A 19,370-nucleotide genomic window follows, 5' to 3' on the forward strand; every position below is an offset into this window, starting at 1 on the left:
ACACTGCCAGGCGCTTCACATCATGCCCCCCTGTAATGTCATGGTACACCTCAGCTGGCATGGCGGTGACATCAGCACCAGTGTCTATTTTAAAGCACACTTTTTTTTGTCTCACTTGTAGCTGCACCGTCCACGGGTCTTTTCCAGCATCCACAGCTCCCAGGAAAAAGCTCTCTTCTTCCTCTGTAGTGACAGCATTGAGAGATTTTGCACTGTTTCTGCACACTTTGCCATAATGTCCCTTTTTGCCACAGTTGTGACACACAGCATCTTTAGCAGGGCATTCCAATATTCCATGCGAGGGGATTTTTCCACATCTATAACAGGCCTTTGAACCTGGCTGTGGCCGTGTATTAAGTTTATTTTTGCCTGGTGTTTGTGCTTGTGGCTGAGGCTTTGAGGGAAATTTGGGTTTTCTGTAGCTTTTTGCATGCACCGCATCAACACTAGAGCACTTGCTAGCACCGCTATTTTCTCCTCTTAAGTCAGACCGCTGTCGTCTAACTTCTTCAGACTGCCTTGTCTTTGTTATAGCAGTTCCAAGGGTTAGGTCTCTGTCTAGCTGTAGCTTTTCTGACAATGAGACGTTCCTCAGCCCGACCACTAACCTGTCGCGGATCAGCTCGTTCTGTAACTGTCCATAGTTGCAGTGTTCAGCTAATCCGTATAGAGCAGTGATGAAGGAATCCACCGTTTCTCCTGGCAGTTGCACATGTTGATTGAACTTGGCTCTTTCGTAGATTACATTCTTTTTAGGTACAAAAAATGCATCAAAGCCCGCCTTGACATCCGTGTACATCCTCCTCTCATCTGCAGTCAGCGTTAGCCCCTTTAGCACATCTTCGGCTTCATCGCCCATGCAATACACTAACGTGTTCACCTGGTTTTCTGCCGACGTCGCGTTTAAGTTGCTTGCAAGCCGAAAGCGGTCGAATCTCCTGATCCAACGCTCCCATTCTTGAGGCTTGGTAAAATCGAATGGCTCTGGAGGTTGTATTGTGAACGTAGCAGTTGGTGTAGGTTGCGCCATATCTGCCGGCTCGTCTCCCCTTTCCCGTCAAAACGATACACCCTCCTCTTCTTATTTTTTTTTTTCTCTACTTACAAGTCTCCCAGTTCTGACACCATGTCATGTTATTCTTATAATAAGGCTCGTACAACGACGTAATCGGAGTCTGTCTTTATTTAGCAACTCTGTACAGCAGCAGCAGCCTCGTGTGCAGGCCCGGGCCTCTCCTCAGCCCAACCTCCGGTTCCGCCCCACAGCGCCCTCTTCAGCCCGGATGCCGTCACTGCAGCCTGTCCTTACACTATTATTCCATAATACCACAGGATGACCGTCGGCTCCTCCCACCACCTCTCCGTCCAGCTGCTGCAGGCTGCAATCGAACCACTTGCTCCACCGGTTGTTGTAGGGTCTCCCACGGCCGCTTCCACCAAACATGACCCCGACCACAGCAAATGCACTGTCCGTCACCTCCAGCGGCTGCCCCTCGGCTCCATGAAGCATTAGCTTCCCTCTCATCATCTTGTGTAAACCAGCCACGCCCTTGTTCACTTATGTTAAATTGCCTTAAAACCGTACTTGGTCAAAGGAGAACAGCCTTGATTTCTCCAGTCTAAACCTGTAGCTAAAATCCCTCATCCCTGTGTAGATTTTTTCTGCACTCTCTTGAGGTCTTTTGCACCCTTCCGAAACTGTGGTGAAAGAATTGGGCCGAGGTACAGTGAAAAGCTTTTGTTTGTGTACTATCCTGTCAAAAAAAAGACTGTACAACCAAGCCGTCCACGGTGCAATGATAAAAGATAAAAAGGTTGCAACCTTTGGTACAAGATATAACATTGAAGTCCGATGTAGTCTGTTTAAAGAAAGTTTAAAGGTCTCCAATGAGGTAGATGGGACGTTAGGACTACACTCTAGCTGATGAGAGGACTGTTCAGTTGCCTGATAACAGCTGGGAAGAAACTTCCTGACCTGGGCCCCTAATCCCTTAATTCCCTTAGTGTCCAAAAATCTGACCATCTGTATGTTTCAAATGGACAATAGTCTCCATTAAAATAATTATTAAAGGAGTGTCCATGGAATAATTTTCCCCTTCACCAGTTAATATCGCTCTTTTCTCAATTCCATAGAGCCAACACCTATGGAAGCTATTTTCCATGATGGAGTTGCGACTGATTCCACTTCTGGCAGGTGAGCATGCAGGTAGAGTCTGTACAAGTGTTGCCTAGAGCACATGAAGGGAAAATTAATCTGTTTACTTTCGAGATACAGCATGGAAAGATGCCCTCCGGCCCAGTGACTCAACGCCGACCATCGATCACCCGTTCACACTAGTTCTATGTTAACGCACTTTCTTATACGCTCCCTAAACACAAGGGGCAATTTCACAGAGGGCCAATTAACCTACAAACCTGCATGTGTTTGGGATGTGGGTGGAAACCGGTGCACTCGGAGGAAACCCACAGGGTCACAGCGAGAACATGCAAACTCCACACAGATAGCAACCAAGGTCAGGATCCAACTGGGTTTCTGGCGATGTGAGGCAGCAGCTCACACAGCTGTACCACCGTGCAGCCGATGTGGTTGCATTAGTCATAGAGTTACGCAGCATGGTAACAGGCCATTCGGCCCACCCTGTCCATGCTAATCAGTGGGCACACTTCCCTATAAATTGTATCTTCCAAGATGTACCCTTCAATGCTAGGCCATTCAAATGCTCACCTAGATACCTCTTAAATGCTGTCAAAAACTCTGCTTCCACCACTCACTCCTGCAGTGCATTCCACCACTCTCTGGGTGAAAACATTTCCCTCAGCATAGAACACAGAACAGTACAGCAGAGGAACAGGTGTTTCGCCCACAAAGTCTATGCTGAACATGATACCAAGACCAACTCTTACCTGAAGGTAGACACACAATGCTGGAGTAACTCAGCGCGACAGGCAGCTTTTCTGGAAAGAATCCTTCTCTCCAGAGATGCTACCTGTCCCTCTGAGTTACTTCAGCATTTTGTGTCTACCTTCGATTTAAACCAGCATTTGCAGTTCTTTCCTACCAACTGTTACCTGTCTGCACGTGATCCTTATCCCGCCACTGCACATTCTCCAGCACTATCACATCCTTCCTATTTTGTGGTAGCCAGAACAACACACCCCATTTGGGTATGTGAACTTTGGGAATGTGTGATGATCAAAGAGACAGCTCTGGTGATGGAGTTTCATCCAGTTCACGGCATGGATCTCCGAGAGGCAAGAATTGTTTGGGATCTTGATCATTCAATGCTGTGGAATCTGATACTTTATTACTCCTCATTAACTTAAACTCAATGGATCTGAAGAAGGGTCCCATCCCGAAGCATCACCCATCTATGTTCTCCAGCGAGGCTGTCTGACCCACTGAGTTACTCTAGCACTCTGTGCCATTTTCCCCTCACAATCGCTTTCAGCAGTTTGTTTTTTTGCTTTCCATTGCTTGAATGTCAAATTCAGTAACATAACTTGGTATTTCTTTACAGTGATGGAAAACTACGGAATTCAAGTCAATAAAGAAGAACTGAAAAGAACGTCTGAACTGCTGGGGGTATCTACCTGTGCTGCTTTTACTGATGTTTTTTATGTTGCGTTTTGGATTTGTTTAAAATGTATATGGATATTATAATCTGGCCTGCTGACCCAAACTGAGACAGGATTACCTTGGCTGAAGAATCAATTGATCCCAGTCTCGTGCTTTATCCATGCCAGAGTGATGTGCTCAGTATTACCCTGAGACAATGGCATCTTTTAGAACAAAACAGAAAGTGCTGAAGGAACTCAGTGGGTCAGGCAGCATCTCTGGAAGGAATGGACAGATGACGTTTCTCGTCGGGACCCTTCTTCAAATTGATGGAATAGCGGGGAGAAAACTGGAAAGGGGGGAGCAGAGGGCTCTTTTTGTAGCTTTCTCCTCCTTACTCAATCAGTCTCAAGAAAGGTCCTGACCCGTAATGTTGTTTGTCCATTCCCTCCAGAGATGCTGCTTGACCCACTGAGTTCCTCCAGCAATTTGTTTTTCTCAGGATTTTAGCATCTGCAGTCTATTGTTCATGCATCATTTATATTGTTACGTGTACAGCAAAGATGGGTCTGATCAGCAAAGGTGGGTCTGGTCTGGAATAAAAATGGTAATTGAGCTCAGGTCAGTTTTGTGTTGGTTGTATTTCTCTTGGGCTTGGTTTAGGTACTAATCTTGTACTAGAGCAGTGACCTGACGATGAATTGATTTACAGTCAAGTACGTTATACCATGCAAATCATCACTCTAAACTATCATCAAATCTTGCCAATCTTCTCATGGCTACTATATGCAGATATGATAGGTTAAATAGTCTAAAGTTAACAAAGTTTAATTGCTTGACCAGGGAATGTTGTAGCATTCTGATTCAGTTACTCCTCTCATAGAGTCCTGAAGTCATGCAGCAGGGATACAGGCCCTTCAGCCCAACTTGTCCATGCCGACCAAGAAAATCTAGGACCAGAGGGCACAGCCTCAGAAAAAAATGATGCCACTTTAGAAAGAGCGTGTGGAGGCATTTCTTTAATCAGAGGGTGGTGAATCCGTGGAATTAATCACCACAGATGGCTGTGGTGACCAAGTCAGTGGGTATATTTAAAGCAGAAATTCACATATTCTTGATTAGTAATGGTGGCAAAGATTATAGGGATAAGGCAGTAGAATGGGGTTGAGAGGAAAAGATAGATCAGCTATGGTCGAATAGTAGTACTCGATTGGCCAAATGGCCTAATTCTGCTCCTATGACTGATGAACTAATGAACTTATGAAGATGCCCCACTGAAACTCGTCCCATTTGACCATGTTTGGCCCACATACCCCTGAACCTTTCCAACCATGCCACAGCTGACATACCAGGCTTATTGTCTGAAATAATGGGTGTTAAAGGCAGGCTTAAATAATGCTGGCGGGGATTGTTGTTGGGGTGACTGGCATTGTTATTCAATTTTGCAGGTTCGCCAGAAACAGCTGGAGCAGGAGGCACATCAGATGGCAGGACAGCAATTCCTACTGACCAGCAGTAACCAGCTGCGGCAGGTGAGCCAAACATTTGTACAACCAAAACACTCATCGATTCAATGATCCAATTATACTTTATTGTCACCTGTGTCTAGGTACAGTGAAATTCTTTTTTTAGCATACAACCGGGTAGAATGGTACAGCAGACCTCACCTGGGCAGTGAACAAAGTGTCGCCACATTTCTGGTGCCGACAAAGTTGCAATAATTCATCGAGCAGTCTTTCCTACGACCCAGCCTGCTGCCGCATGTGGCCACAGGTGGCCCGCCGCGTCCCCCTTCAATCTTGGAGGCCCCTCCTGCCAGGTGCCCCTTCATTCTTGGCCAAGAATCCCAAGAATCCTTTTACACATCAAGCCTAGATGCTGAAGAAAAATAATTAATTTTTTGATTGATAAATTTATTGCTGCTGTAACCCATTCACGCTGTGCGTGGGTATAAAACAGATTTTAACCTGAGTGTGGGTGGAAATCGGAGCACCCGAAGGAAACCCACGTAGTCACAGGAAGAAAGTGCAAATTCCGTACAGACAGCACCCGTAGTCAGGATCAAACCAGGGTCTCTGGTGCTGTGAGGCTGCAGCTCTACCGCTGTGCCACCGTGCCATCTGTCAATAGTGGTTTAATGAGCCTGCCCATGATCCGTGGGGTTTCCACAGCAGCTGGCAGGTTGCAATTGACCACAATGTCAGGCTGAAAAATAATGGCAATATTTTGCATCTTCTGGTCTGAGGCAGATCCTGTTCGAAAAACTCCGCCTGCATCTCCTTTGTGGGAAGAAGCTTCCAAAGACTGATCTGAGGCAGCAGCAATCAACCTCCGAGGCAGCGGTGAGTCTGGCTTCTTTATGAAAATCAGTTCAGTTCAGTTTAGTTTATTGTCACATGTATCAAGGTCTGAATTATTCGTTTTTAGTTGTATATCCAGTTCGCTTCTGAAATCTACAGTCACAAAACAGTGTTGAAAATTCTCCAGCTTTACCTCTTCATGAGCTGACTAATGTTGGAAAAGAGGTCACAGCATGGACAATCTCCTTTGTCATGTTCACCTGTCCTGCGTTTAACTTGGCGGTGAACCTCAGTGTGATTCAGCGATGTAACACTTGTCCTGTCGCCTCTTCCCTTCCTACCAACCAGGGGCCGGCAGACAATCGTGTAGAAAGGGACTGCAGATGCTGGAATTACCGAAAATAGACACAAAGTTCCGAAAATAGACACAAAGTTCTGGAAAATAGACACAAAGTTCAAAGTTCCAATGCTTCACTTGAAAAGACTGTCTGGGCCGAAGATAGATACGAAGTGCTGGAGTAACTCAGTGGGTCAGGCAGCATTTCTGGAGAAAAAAGATGGGCGACATATTGGGTTAGGACCCAAAGAAGGCTTAAGAAGGGTCCTGACCCAAAATGTCACCCATCGTTTTTCTGCAGAGATGCTGCCTGACCCGCTTAGTTACTCCAGCACTTCGTATCTACCTTTGGCCAAGACAGTCTTTTCAAGTGAAGCATTGATTCATTTCTTCCAGCCGAGTGAAGTACATTTGATGTTCACAGCCTTAGGAGGGATCTGTATTCAGTCCACAGGGGCCACCTTAAATCCCCATCCCACTCCTCCCATCCTGCCTGCAGCTTCACCAGCTCCTTTATCTCACTTCTGATGAAAGGTCGTCGACCTGAAACGTCAACTCTGGTTCTCTTCCCACAGATGCAGCCTGACCTGCTGAGTATTTGTCTAGGGGCGCTGCACTGGCAGCAGCCTCTACCTACAGCCTGTCTGTTATTTCTATCTTTTAAAATTTTTTTAGTTAGTCTAAAGTTTTGTGTTGGGGGAAACTTTAACTTTTCTATGTGGGGGAGGGGGGCAGGGTAAGGGGGAAACCGTTTCCCAGTCTCTTCCTGGCGGGGACGCGACTATTTCTCCGAGTCGCGTCCTCGCCCCCCACCTCGCGGCCTACCAGCTGGATCGGAGCGGCCTTTCCTGCCGGGGACCGGGAACCGGACCAGGGCTGCTACAGCGGCGGCGCAGCGCTGGAGTCACCGCGGAGCGGGCGATGCCTACCTGGGTCGCCGTTTGGAGCTCCGAAGCGTTGAGCCGTTGCTCCAACATCGTGGAGCTCTGGTGCAGAGAGATTCCAACACGGGCGGCGCTGAACAACATCGCGGAGTCCTGGGGCGCCTTGCAGAGGGTCTCCAGCAGCAGTATCCACCCAACGTGACCAGCGGACTTTGGAAGCCGCCGACTCCGGTAGGTGGGGGCCGACTCTGTGTCCACGCCGCTGAGGACGTCCCGCAGCCCCGACGTCGGACTTACAACACCCCGGCGAGCGGTCCTGAACATCGGGCCGCCCGTAGCGGCAACTACGGAGGGCACGGGGAGGCCCTGACCACGGGGAACAATGGAGGAAGAGACTGACTTTGGTGCCTTCCCACACAGTGGGAAACTCTGATTCTGCTGTGTGGGGATGTTTTATGTCAAACCCTATAGTGTGTTGTGTCCCTTTTTGTATGGCTGTATGGGAATTTCATTTCACTGTGCCATCTGGCACATGTGATGAATACATCTATCTTGTATCTTGTATCTTGTATTTCCAGTATTTTCCATTTTTATCAGATTTTTGGGATCTGCAGTGTTTTTTTAATCTTCACTTACTTGTGGGGATTTACAGGTGGGGATTTACAGGTGGGGATTTACAGGTGGGGATTTACAGGTGGGGTTCTAGATGCGAGGAGCTTGAGCGGTGAGAGGGATGAACTGAGATTTTTCATAGCAAGATGGTGAAGGTTTGACCAGAGTTATTCATTGCACGAGTGTTGGGGTTGTTAATTTATTGTTTTTTTGTTTATTGTATATATTATGTATGTGTATTGTGTGAGAGGCCTGTAATGCTGCTGCAAATACGAATTTAATTGTTCCATTGTCAGTACATGTACCAATTAAACACTCTTGACACACTTGAGTAATGAGGAAAAACTATTTAGCCAGCAGAGGGCTGATGGTAAAAGACCTAAAGAGATCAAAAACCTACCGATGCTGGGAATCCAAACCAATAGAAAATACTGAAAACATTCAGCAGGTCTTGCAGCATCTGTGGAGAGAGAAACAGTTAATGTTTGTTTCACAACGGGTGAGGCAGCATCTCTTTTTTTTTGAGATGCTGCCTCACCCGCTGAGTTACTTCAGCATTTTGTGTCTACCTTCGATTTAACCCAGCATCTGCAGTTCTTTCTTTCATAATGTTTGTTTCACGTTCCACTTTCCACAAATGCTGCCTGACCCACTGGGTGAGCCTAACATACAAACTCCGTGCAGAGACAGCACCCATAGTCATGATCGAAACTTGGTCTCTGGCGTTGTAAGGCTCCGTGCTGTATCTCTGAACTAAACTAAAACACTAAACTAAACTAAAGTATAATTCACAAAGTGCTGTAGTAACTCAGCGGGTCAGGCAGCATCTCGGGAGAACATGGATAGTTGAGATTTCGGGTCGGAACCCTTCTTCAGGCTGGACTGAAGGACCCCGACTTGAAACATCACCCGTTCCACAGATGCTGCCTGACCCGCTGAGTTACTCCAGCACTTTTGTGTCTTTTTATGTAAACCAGCAACTGCAGTTCCTTCTTACACAACTGCAGTTCCCTGTTCCTTTATAACTATAATGTGTTGCATAACATAACAGAAAACTTTACAGGGGTTTGTGTAAGGAGCAGAGTAGTGGGTCTAATTGGACAGAAATTGTACGTGACCTCCAGTGATGTGTGATTCTGTAATTGTATATTAAGAGTTCCAAACCATGGTACATGCAAGATGAATAATGATTTTCTAATTCAAACATCTTATGCTCCTGCTTTATAATCCATCTGAGGCATGCAACCCTATCCCAGCCCTATTTTATGCTTGGTGTTACACAGTACAAATGACATGGCTAAATGAGATTTATTCAGAGGAAGAATGCTTTTATATTTTGTCGCCATAAATTGTGGGATTTTAAAAGGGTTGTTTAAGTGATTGGTTGCCTTATAAAAAATACATGCTTGGAATGTGCAACCCATTAAAAAATCAGCTGTCTTTCCCAAGATTAGCTCCTGGATATGAAAGGTATCGGTGAAATAATGACACGCGGGCTTCATTTAGCCGAGATGGCTTTCCAGAATGTTTAAATAATAAGACAGCCCTGTTGTCTGATTGTGTTTACTAGCTGCTGCAGCTGAAGGAACTTCATCCGCTGCCTAAAATAATACTGGAGTATAGACAGGTGAGTCAATCAGTGCGCATAATCCCCAACCAAGTGAGCACAAAGTGTAGGTCATAATTAATAAGATCATAAGTGATAGGAGCAGAATTAGGCCATTCAGCCTTTCAGGTCTACTCTGCCATTCAATCTTCTTCTTGCGTATGGCGTGCACAGCCTAAAGTTGTAGGACAACCTGTTCTATTTGATCTCATTTGATTGTGCACACCAGGTTGATTGCATTCGTCGAAACAGGGCGGACCACGTGAAGGTTGCAATCTCCCACCCCTGCCATTCAATCATGGCTGATCTATCTCTCCCTCCTAGCCCCATTCTCCTGCCTTTGCCCCATAACCTCTAACATCTGTACAAATCAAGAATATATCTAGCTCTGCTTTAAATATATCCACTGACTTGGCCTCCACCGCCTTCTGTGGCAAAGAATTCCACAGATTCACCACCCTCTGACTAAAGAAATTCCTCCTCATCTCTTTCCTAAAGGAACGTCCTTTAATTCTGTGGCTATGACCTCTAGTCCTAGACTCTCCCACTGGTGGAAACATCCTCTCCACATCCACTATATCCAAGCCTCAGCCCAAGTGTAGACAGGTATTAACTCCTGGCAGTGCAACGGGACTTTGATTCTGCCACCGAGATGCTCTTGAGCTGAACGTGCTGTTCAGTTTGGACACTGCAGTGTCATAGCTCGTTATTTTAAACATGGCCCACTCTGCTACAGTCTTCATGCCTGGTCTGATGCTGTCCAAATGATTGGTTGAATGACTAGTTGATTGAGTGACTTGATTGAAAGATGCAGCAACGAAACTGGCCCTTTGACCCACCATATTCACGCCGACCATTAATCACCCGTTCACACTTTCTCATCCACTCCCAACACATTGAGGGCGATTTTACAGAGTCCAATTAACCTACAAATGTGCAAGTCTTTGGGATGTTGGAGAAAACCAGAGCACCTGGAAGAAAGCCACAGGGTCACAAGGAAAACGTCCAAGCTTCACGCAGACAGCATCCAAGGTCAGGATTGAACCTGGGTCTCTGATGCTCTGAGGCAGCAGCTCTACCAGTTGCGCCATTGTGCTGCCCTCTTTGCTTTCTTGGTCCCTGTATCACAAAGGTCTGTTGGGCTGTAAATTTAAACTGAAAACTGCTCAACGTGTTGGTGGAAATGCGGGAAACAAAACAGTGCTTCAAAGTACATTGCTATTAATCAGGAACAGCGGTCAGGTGCAGTCATACTGAACTAAACATCCTGGCCCAGATAGATCCAGATCCAGGCCATCACACCCTGACCTGGCCCAACCCAAGACCTGCTTTATCAGAATATGTTCTCAACCCAAACACGACACATGCAGTTGGACCCTGTTAGGTTCAGGTCAGATAGCCAGTCCGAGCTGTAGTATAATACATAAGGAGGCTATTTGACCTATTACATCCATTATAGACCGCCCCCCCCCTAGCAGCGTCCTCAGGGCACAAACCACACTCTGTGTAAAAAAATTGCCTCGTAAATCTCTTTAAACGTTCCCCTCTCACCTTAAAGCGGTACGCTCTAATATTTGACATTTCAGACCCTATCTGAAAGGTCCTGGATGTCTACCCTATCTATGCCTCTCATAATTTTACATATTTCTATCTGCTCGCCCCTCATCCTCTGACACTCCAGAGATATGAATCCAAGTTTGTCCAACTGCACCTTGTAGCTAATACTCTCTGATTCAGGCATCATGCTGGTAAATCTCTGCTGCACCTTCTCTGAAGCACCCACCGCCTATCCTACAGTTTGGCGGTTGCTCCATAATCTCAGACCATTCTATATAGTCTCTGTCCTTGTCTTGCAATTTTCCCCAATAGTCATTATTCCCCAATGAACAAGGCACAAGTTGATCTTTAGGGACTCAGCGAGCGTTCTCTCCTCATTGTGAAGACCAAAAATAGCCACTCTGTCATGCATCTTGCAACACGCACAGATTTAATTTGTTTTTCAGATACGCAAGATTAAATCAACATACATTGATGGTCTTCTGGCCTGCATGAAGAAGGTAAATTATTTACTGTATTTGACATTTGATGGACGTGGGCTGACGTGTTGTCAGCACACGGAGTTCAGAAGAACGTAAATGAATTATTCAATGTTCCCTGCTGAAGAATAGGACATGTGTTTCATCGTTTCTTTCTTCCCTCCTCTCTATCTTCCTCCCTGTCATTTCCTTCCTTCATTCAACCCAGCCTATACTTCTCTGCATTCCCTGCTCTCTCCCTGCTCCCAACTCCATTCTATCTTCTCTCCAATCTTCTTTTCCCAGTTATTTATTTTCTCAGCTGTCCCTTTTCCTCCCTTTACTGTCTATTTCCCTCATCATTCTTCCTTTCTTCATTCCTTTCCTGCCCTCCTCTCCTTTCCTTTCTACCCTCTCTGCTCGTCCCCTCCCTGCTGTACTCACTCCTCCTCTGTTCTCCTGGCTACTCTCCATCTTGTCCAGTCTCCTCTGCTCCCGTCGACTCCACTGACATCTTTCTTTCCATCCTATCCACTCCATGTCAAAGACTAGAGGGCATAGCTTTAAGGTGAGTCTGTCAAACTTTAAATGAGATGTGCTGGGCAAGCTTTTTGCACTGAGAATGGTGGGTACCTGGAATGCACTGCCAGGGTTGGTGGTGGAGGCAGATATGATAGAGGTATTAAGAGGTTTTTAGATAGACGCACGGAAATGGAGGGATATGGATCATGTGCAGGCACCAGTGATTTGTTTATCTTTGCATCACGTTAGACAGGGATATTGTGGGCCAAAGGGCCTGTTTCTGTGCTGTCCTGTTCTATGTTCTCTCCTCCCATGTCCATATTCTGTCTTCTCTAGAATCCATCTATCGTCCTATCCTCACTGTTCTCCTCTCTGCTCCTTTCTCTCCCACCCCCACCTCTTTTCCAGCTTTCTTCCCTGCCGGTGTGGGGTAGTTGGGCCGAAGGGCCTGTTTCCACATTGTATGACTATGACTCTCTTTCTGACTTTCTGAGAATGTATCTATTCTCGTCCACTTCGCTAATCTCTCTCCACTCGATCGTTTCGACCCCTCCCCTCTCTGCTCTCCATCCTCTCCGTTCTCTTTCCGACTCTACATCCTTTCCTCTGTCCCCTCTACTACAGATCATCCCCATGTCCTCTCCCCTCCTCAGTCTCTGCAGTATTCCCTACTCACTTTCCTATCCACTCACCTCTTTCCTGCCTATCCCCTGTTCTTCTCTCTCCCCCTCAACCTCCCCGCTCTTGTCCCCCTCTCTGATGCTGCCACCGTCGGCTACTTAACCAAGGAAAATAGGTTTGGCAAAGTGGTGCAGCTGGTAGTGCTGCTGCCGCACAGCACCAGGGACCTAAGTTCGATCCTGACCTTGAGTACAGTCTGTTTAGAGTTTACACCTTCTTCCTGTGTGGGTTTCCTCTGGGTGCTCACATCCCAAAGACATGTGGTTCTGTAGGTTATTTGGCCTCTGTAAATTGCCTCTCGTGTATAGGGAGTGGATGAGAAAGTGGAATAACATAGAATTAGTGTGAATGCGTGATCAAACGGTTCACTAAGTTGAAAGCAGTTTGGAGGCACAAGGAACAACAGATGCTGGAATCTTGTGGATATCACAAAGTGATGGAGTAACTCAGCAGGTCAGGCAGTGTCTCTGAAGGACATGGATAGGTAAAGTTTCGGGTTGGGACCCTTCTTCAGACTGATTGTAGAAGGGGGAGAAAGCTGGAAAAGAAGTGAGGGCGGGACAAGCCTGGCAAGTGATAGGTAGATACAGGTGAGGTAGAGTTTTGCATCAGCAGGTGGGTGGATAAAGACTAGGGACAAAAAGGAGACAAAAGGATGTCAGATAAGGAAAGTGTCAGATAAAAGGAGTGAAGTGTAAAGCTTAGGGAGGGATATGTTTGGAAGGGGATTCCTCTCGGAATCATGCACTGTTCAGTTAGGCCACAATCTATTCTTCTTAACACTAATCAGTCGGGGCCCATACTGTTCATATTTTCTTCTAATAAAACAACTTCGTAAGTTATAGGGGAAGAATTAGCCTATCCATGTTCGTACGTTCTAGGAGCAGAATTAGGCATTTCGGCTCATCAAGTCCACTCCGACTTTCAATCATTGCTGATCTATCTTTCCCTCTCAACCTCATTCTTCTGCCTTGTCCCCATATACCCTGACACCCTTAATCAACAATCTGTTAATCTCCTTAAAAAATATCCATTGACGTGGCCTCCACAGCCTTCTGTGGCGATGAATTCCACTGATTCACCTAACTAAAGATATTTCTCCTCATCTCCTTTCTAAAGGTTGGTCCTTTTGTTCTGAGGCTATGCCCTCTGGTCCTAGACGCTCCCAACATCCGTTGCACATCCACTCTATCTAGGCCTTTCACTATTTGATAAATGTCAATGAAGTTCCCTTCATCCTTTTAAAGTCTAGCGAATAGAGCCCCAGTACCTTCAAACGCTCATCATATGTTAATCCGATCATTCCTGGAATAATTCTCGTTAATAGGAAAAAGAGGGGACAGAAAGCGGGAGGCTGTTATCTAAAATTCATATTGTTGGATTGTAAGATACCCAGCGCTGTGCAATCAAAATGACTACGTTGTCCTCACTTCAACTGTGCATGCACTTTGTGTTTGGCTCACTGGGTGGCAGTGTGGCTTGAGGTGACAACTGCTCGCCTTTGTTCTGCTGGTTCAGTACAATATGATGATGATGATACTTTATTGACACATGTACCTAGGTCAAGACAAGAGTCAAGAGAGTTTTATTGTCATGTGTCCCAGATAGGACAATGAAATTCTTGCTTGCTGCAGCACAATAGAATATGTAAACATAATACAGAACAGGGGATAAAAGTTCACTATGGAGGGGACACTTGGCTTCACTCTCCTGTTCTTTTATGCATTCCCCAATTCCTTTTTGAAAGTTGCTCCTGAATCTGCTTTCACAGTTTGAGGCATTGCACATTAAATCATAACAGTAGGTAGTATCTCCTCATCTACCCGTTGCCAATTCTCTTCAACCCTCCATTGAAAAAAGTGCTCAGTAATCTCCTTTCAAAGGAAGTAATTGCCTCTGAAGGAATGTCGAATGTTATAAAAAAAGTTAAAAGGTGCACTATTAACATGGTTTAATTCTTTCCTCCGTAACCTAATTTTAAAGCATATTCCAATTGCAGATTTTGAATTAGTACTTTAAACAGAACAGGCAACAGGTCCATCAACATCTGTACAAGGCAGAGTTGAAGCAGAAAATATAAGAACAAATTAATATTAGCACTAAGACTAGGAGTAGGGAGCAGTATGAACATTGATTTCTCTAATTTCAAGTAACTCCTGCATTCCCTCTCTTTCCCCATCCCTCACCCTAGTCGTTCTACCAGTACTACTCTTCGCATCCTTGTATCCCTCTTGTTCTCACACCTTCCCCACCCAACAACGGGCCATTATGGACTCCACCCTTCCTGAGGTCATCTGTTGCCAGCACTGATTTGTTCTGTCTTTTCTCACTGTCTGTTTATTTTTCCCCAACTATACTTTCAGTCTGAAGAACGGTTCCAACCCGAAACATCATCTACTCTTTTCCCCCAGAGATTTTGCCTCACCCACTGAGTTCCTCCGGCATTTTGCATCTATCTTTGGTGTAAACCAGCATCTGCAGTTCCTTCCTACTCTAGAAGTAGGGAATCCTGGCCTGAAATCTGCACTGCCATTAAATAGTTTATGTTTTGATACAAACTCATCCGTTGCCCTGTCTTTGCTCTGTCCAGGCATTGATAGATTGAAAGTCACAGCATGGAAACAGACCCTTTGGCCCTCCAAGTCCATGCCAAGCATCGATGATCACCTGTTCACACTAGTTCTATTTTATCCCACTTACACATCCATTCCCAACATCCTTGGGCAAATTAACCTATAAACCTACACGTCTTTGGGGTGTGTGAGGAAACCAGAACACCTGGAGGAAACACACACGGTCACTGGGAGATTGTGCATACTCTGCACAAACAGAACCCGAGGTCAGGATTGAATCGGGGTCTCTGGCGCTGTGAGGCAGCAACTCTGCCAACTGCGTGAGGAGTTACCGGGTGCTGAGTTAGCTCCTCGGGTTTCCACCACCTGTAGCCTTTAAAAAAAATGTTCACTATTATGTCAGCTGGCATCTTCGTTTGCTAAAGGATATTTTTAATCTTCCCTGCGCAGGGCTTCATCTCTCCGACGTGGAATCAGACTGCTGCTGTCAGTGGGAGGTTGTCAGCCAAGCATCCCGTAAGTGCATTGTTACCCTGCAGCTTAATTCCCTTTGTACATTCCTTTTCATGACTCCATCTAATGGGGAATTAACAGGAAGGAAAGTTCGAGAAGGGATAAGAGAGTAATAGGGCCAATAGTGACCGGAGTGAGAGGGGAGGTGAATACCGAAGTCAAAGTGTTGTATATGAATGCGCGAAGTATAAGAAATAAAGTGGATGAGCTTGAGGCTCAATTAGAAATTGGCAAGTATGATGTTGTGGAAATTACAGAGACATGGCTGTAAGAGGACCAGGGCTGGGAACTGAATATTCAAGGGTATACGTCCTATCGAAAAAACAGACAGATGGGCAGAGGGGGTGGGGTAGCTCTGTTGGTGGGGAATGAAATTCAGTCCCTTGTGTGGGGTGACATTGAATCAGGAGATGTGGAGTCAGTATGGATAGAACTGAGGAATTGTAAGGGTAAAAAGACCCTAATGGGACTTATCAAACAGTAGCCTGGATATAGGGTGCAAGTTGAATCAAGAGTTAAAATTGGCATGTCGTAAAGGTAATGCTACTGTTTTTATGGGAAATTTCAACATGCAGGTAGACTGGGAAAATCAGGTTGGGAGTTTGTGGAGTGCCTCTGTGATGGATTCTTCGAACAGCTTGTACTGGACTCTACCACAGAGAAGGCAATTTTGGATTTAGTGTTGTGTAATGAACCCGATTTGATCAGGGAACTCAAGGTAAAGGAGCCATTAGGAGGTAGTGACCATAATATGATAAGTTTTAATCTAAAATTTGAGAGGGAGATGGGAAAATACGAGGTGTCAGTATTGCAGTTGAACAAAGGGGACTATGGAGCCATGAGGGAGGAGTTGGCCAAAGTTAACTGGAAAGAGACCCTAGCAGGGATGACAGTGGAACAACAATGGCAGGTATTTCTGGGAATAATACAGAAGGTGCAGGACCAGTCCATTCCAAAGAGGAAGAAAGATTCCAAGAGGAGTAAGGGGCAACAGTGGCTGACAAGGGAAGTCAGGGACGTAAGAAAAATAAATGAGAAGAAGTATAACATAGCAAAGATGAGCGGGAAGCCAGAGGATTGTGTAACTTTTAAAGAGCTACAGAAGATAACTAAAAAGGCAATACGGGGAGAAAAGATGAGGTATGAAGGTAAGCTAGCCAAGAATATAAAGGAGGATAGTAAAAGCTTCTTTAGGTTTGTGATGAGGAAAAAATTATTTAAGACCAAAATTGGACCCATGAAGACTGAAATGTGAGTAAGATGTGTGAAAATGGGAAGCCTAGCGTTTGGAAGAAAATAGGAATTAACCAGATTCTCACACACGCACGCATGCACGCCAGCCACAGCCACAGCCACAGCCACAGCCACAAACAAGATGAAGACTTTTAGTATTATAGAGATGTGAGGGGTGAGTTTTTTTATGCAGAGTGGTTGATATATGGAATGCACTGCCAGAGGAGGTGATGGAAATAGATACAATCACTGTGTTTTTGAGGCATGTAGACTGATGCTTCAACGAGATGGCCTGTTTCCGTGCTGTAATTGTTATATGGTTATATGGTTATTGGAAGAGCAAATATGTAAGGAGATTGCAGATATTAGTAGTAAGCACAAGGTAGTGATTGTGGGAGATTTCAATTTTCCACACATAGACTGGGAAACACATTCTGTAAATGGGCTGGATGGGTTGGAGTTTGTAAAATGTGTGCAGGATAGTTTTTTGCAACAATACATAGAAGTACCTACTAGAGAAGGGGCGGTACTGGACCTCCTGTTAGGAAATGAGATGGGTCAGGTGGCAGAGGTATGCGTTGGGGAACAGTTCGGGTCCAGTGATCACAATACCATTAGTTTCAATATAATTATGGAGAGGGACAAAACTGGACCTAGGGTTGAGATTTTTGATTGGAGAAAGGCTAACTTTGAGGAGATGCGAAAGGATTTAAAAGGAGTAAATTGGGACAGTTTGTTTTATGGGAAAGATGTGGAAGAGAAATGGAGTACATTCAAAGGTGAAATTTTAAGAGTACAGAATCTTTATGTCCCTGTTCGGTTGAAAGGAAATCGTAAAAATTGTAAAGAGCCATGGTTTTCAAGGGAAATTGGACACTTGGTTCGGAAAAAGAGGGATATCTACAATAGTTATAGGCAGCATGGAGTAAATGAGGTGCTTGAGGAGTATAAAGAATGTAAAAAGAATCTTAAGAAAGAAATTAGAAAAGCTAAAAGAAGATATGAGGTTGCTTTGGCAAGTAAGGTAAAAGTAAATCCGAAGGGTTTCTACCGCTATATTAATAGCAAAAGGATAACGAGGGATAAAATTGGTCCATTAGAGAGTCAGAGTGGCCAACTATCTGCAGAGCCAAAAGAGATGGGGGAGATATTGAACAGTTTCTTTTCTTCGGTATTCACCAAGGAGAAGGATATTGAATTATGTGAGGTAAGGGAAACAAGTAGAGTAGCTATGGAAACTATGAGGATCAAAGAAGAGGAAGTACTGACACTTTTGAGAAATATAAAAGTGGATAATTCTCCAGGTCCGGACAGGATATTCCCTAGGACATTGAGGGAAGTTAGTGTAGAAATAGCAGGGGCTATGGCAGAAATATTTCAAATGTCATTAGAAACGGGAATAGTGCCGGAGGATTGGCGTACTGCGCATGTTGTTCCATTGTTTAAAAAGGGGTCTAAGAGTAAACCTAGCAATTATAGACCTATTAGTTTGACGTCAGTGGTGGGCAAATTAATGGAAAGAATACTTAGAGATAATATATATAAGCATCTGGATAAACAGGGTCTGATTAGGAACAGTCAACATGGATTTGTGCCTGGAAGGTCATGTTTAACTAATCTTCTTGAATTTTTTGAAGATGTTACTCGGGAAATTGATGAGGGTAAAGCAGTGGATGTTGTGTATATGGACTTCAGTAAGGCCTTTGACAAGGTTCCTCATGGAAGGTTGGTTAAGAAGGTTCAATGGTTGGGTATTAATGGTGGAGTAGCAAGATGGATTCAACAGTGGCTGAATGGGAGATGCCAGAGAGTAATGGTGGATGGTTGTTTGTCAGGTTGGAGGCCAGTGACGAGTGGGGTGCCACAGGGATCTGTGTTGGGTCCACTGTTGTTTGTCATGTACATCAATGATCTGGACGATGGTGTGGTAAATTGGATTAGTAAGTATGCAGATGATACTAAGATAGGTGGGGTTGCGGGAAATGAAGAAGAGTTTCAAAGTCTACAGAGAGATTTATGCCAGTTGGAAGAGTGGGCTGAAAGATGGCAGATGGAGTTTAATGCTGATAAGTGTGAGGTGCTACATCTTGGCAGGACAAATCAAAATAGGACGTACATGGTAAATGGTAGGGAATTGAAGAATGTAGGGGAACAGAGGGATCTGGGAATAACTGTGCACAGTTCCATGAAAGTGGAATCTCATGTAGATAGGGTGGTAAAGAAAGCTTTTGGTGTGCTGGCCTTTATAAATCAGAGCATTGAGTATAGAAGTTGGGATGTAATGTTAAAATTGTACAAGGCATTGGTGAGGCCAATTCTGGAGTATGGTGTACAATTTTGGTCGCCTAATTATAGGAAGGATGTCAACAAAATAGAGAGAGTACAGAGGAGATTTACTAGAATGTTGCCTGGGTTTCAGCAACTAAGTTACAGAGAAAGGTTGAACAAGTTAGGGCTTTATTCTTTGGAGCGCAGAAGGTTAAGGGGGGACTTGATAGAGGTTTTTAAAATGATGAGAGGGATAGACAGAGTTGACGT

This window comes from Amblyraja radiata, chromosome 3 (assembly GCF_010909765.2).
Source record: "Amblyraja radiata isolate CabotCenter1 chromosome 3, sAmbRad1.1.pri, whole genome shotgun sequence".
Classification (NCBI taxonomy): domain Eukaryota; kingdom Metazoa; phylum Chordata; class Chondrichthyes; order Rajiformes; family Rajidae; genus Amblyraja; species Amblyraja radiata.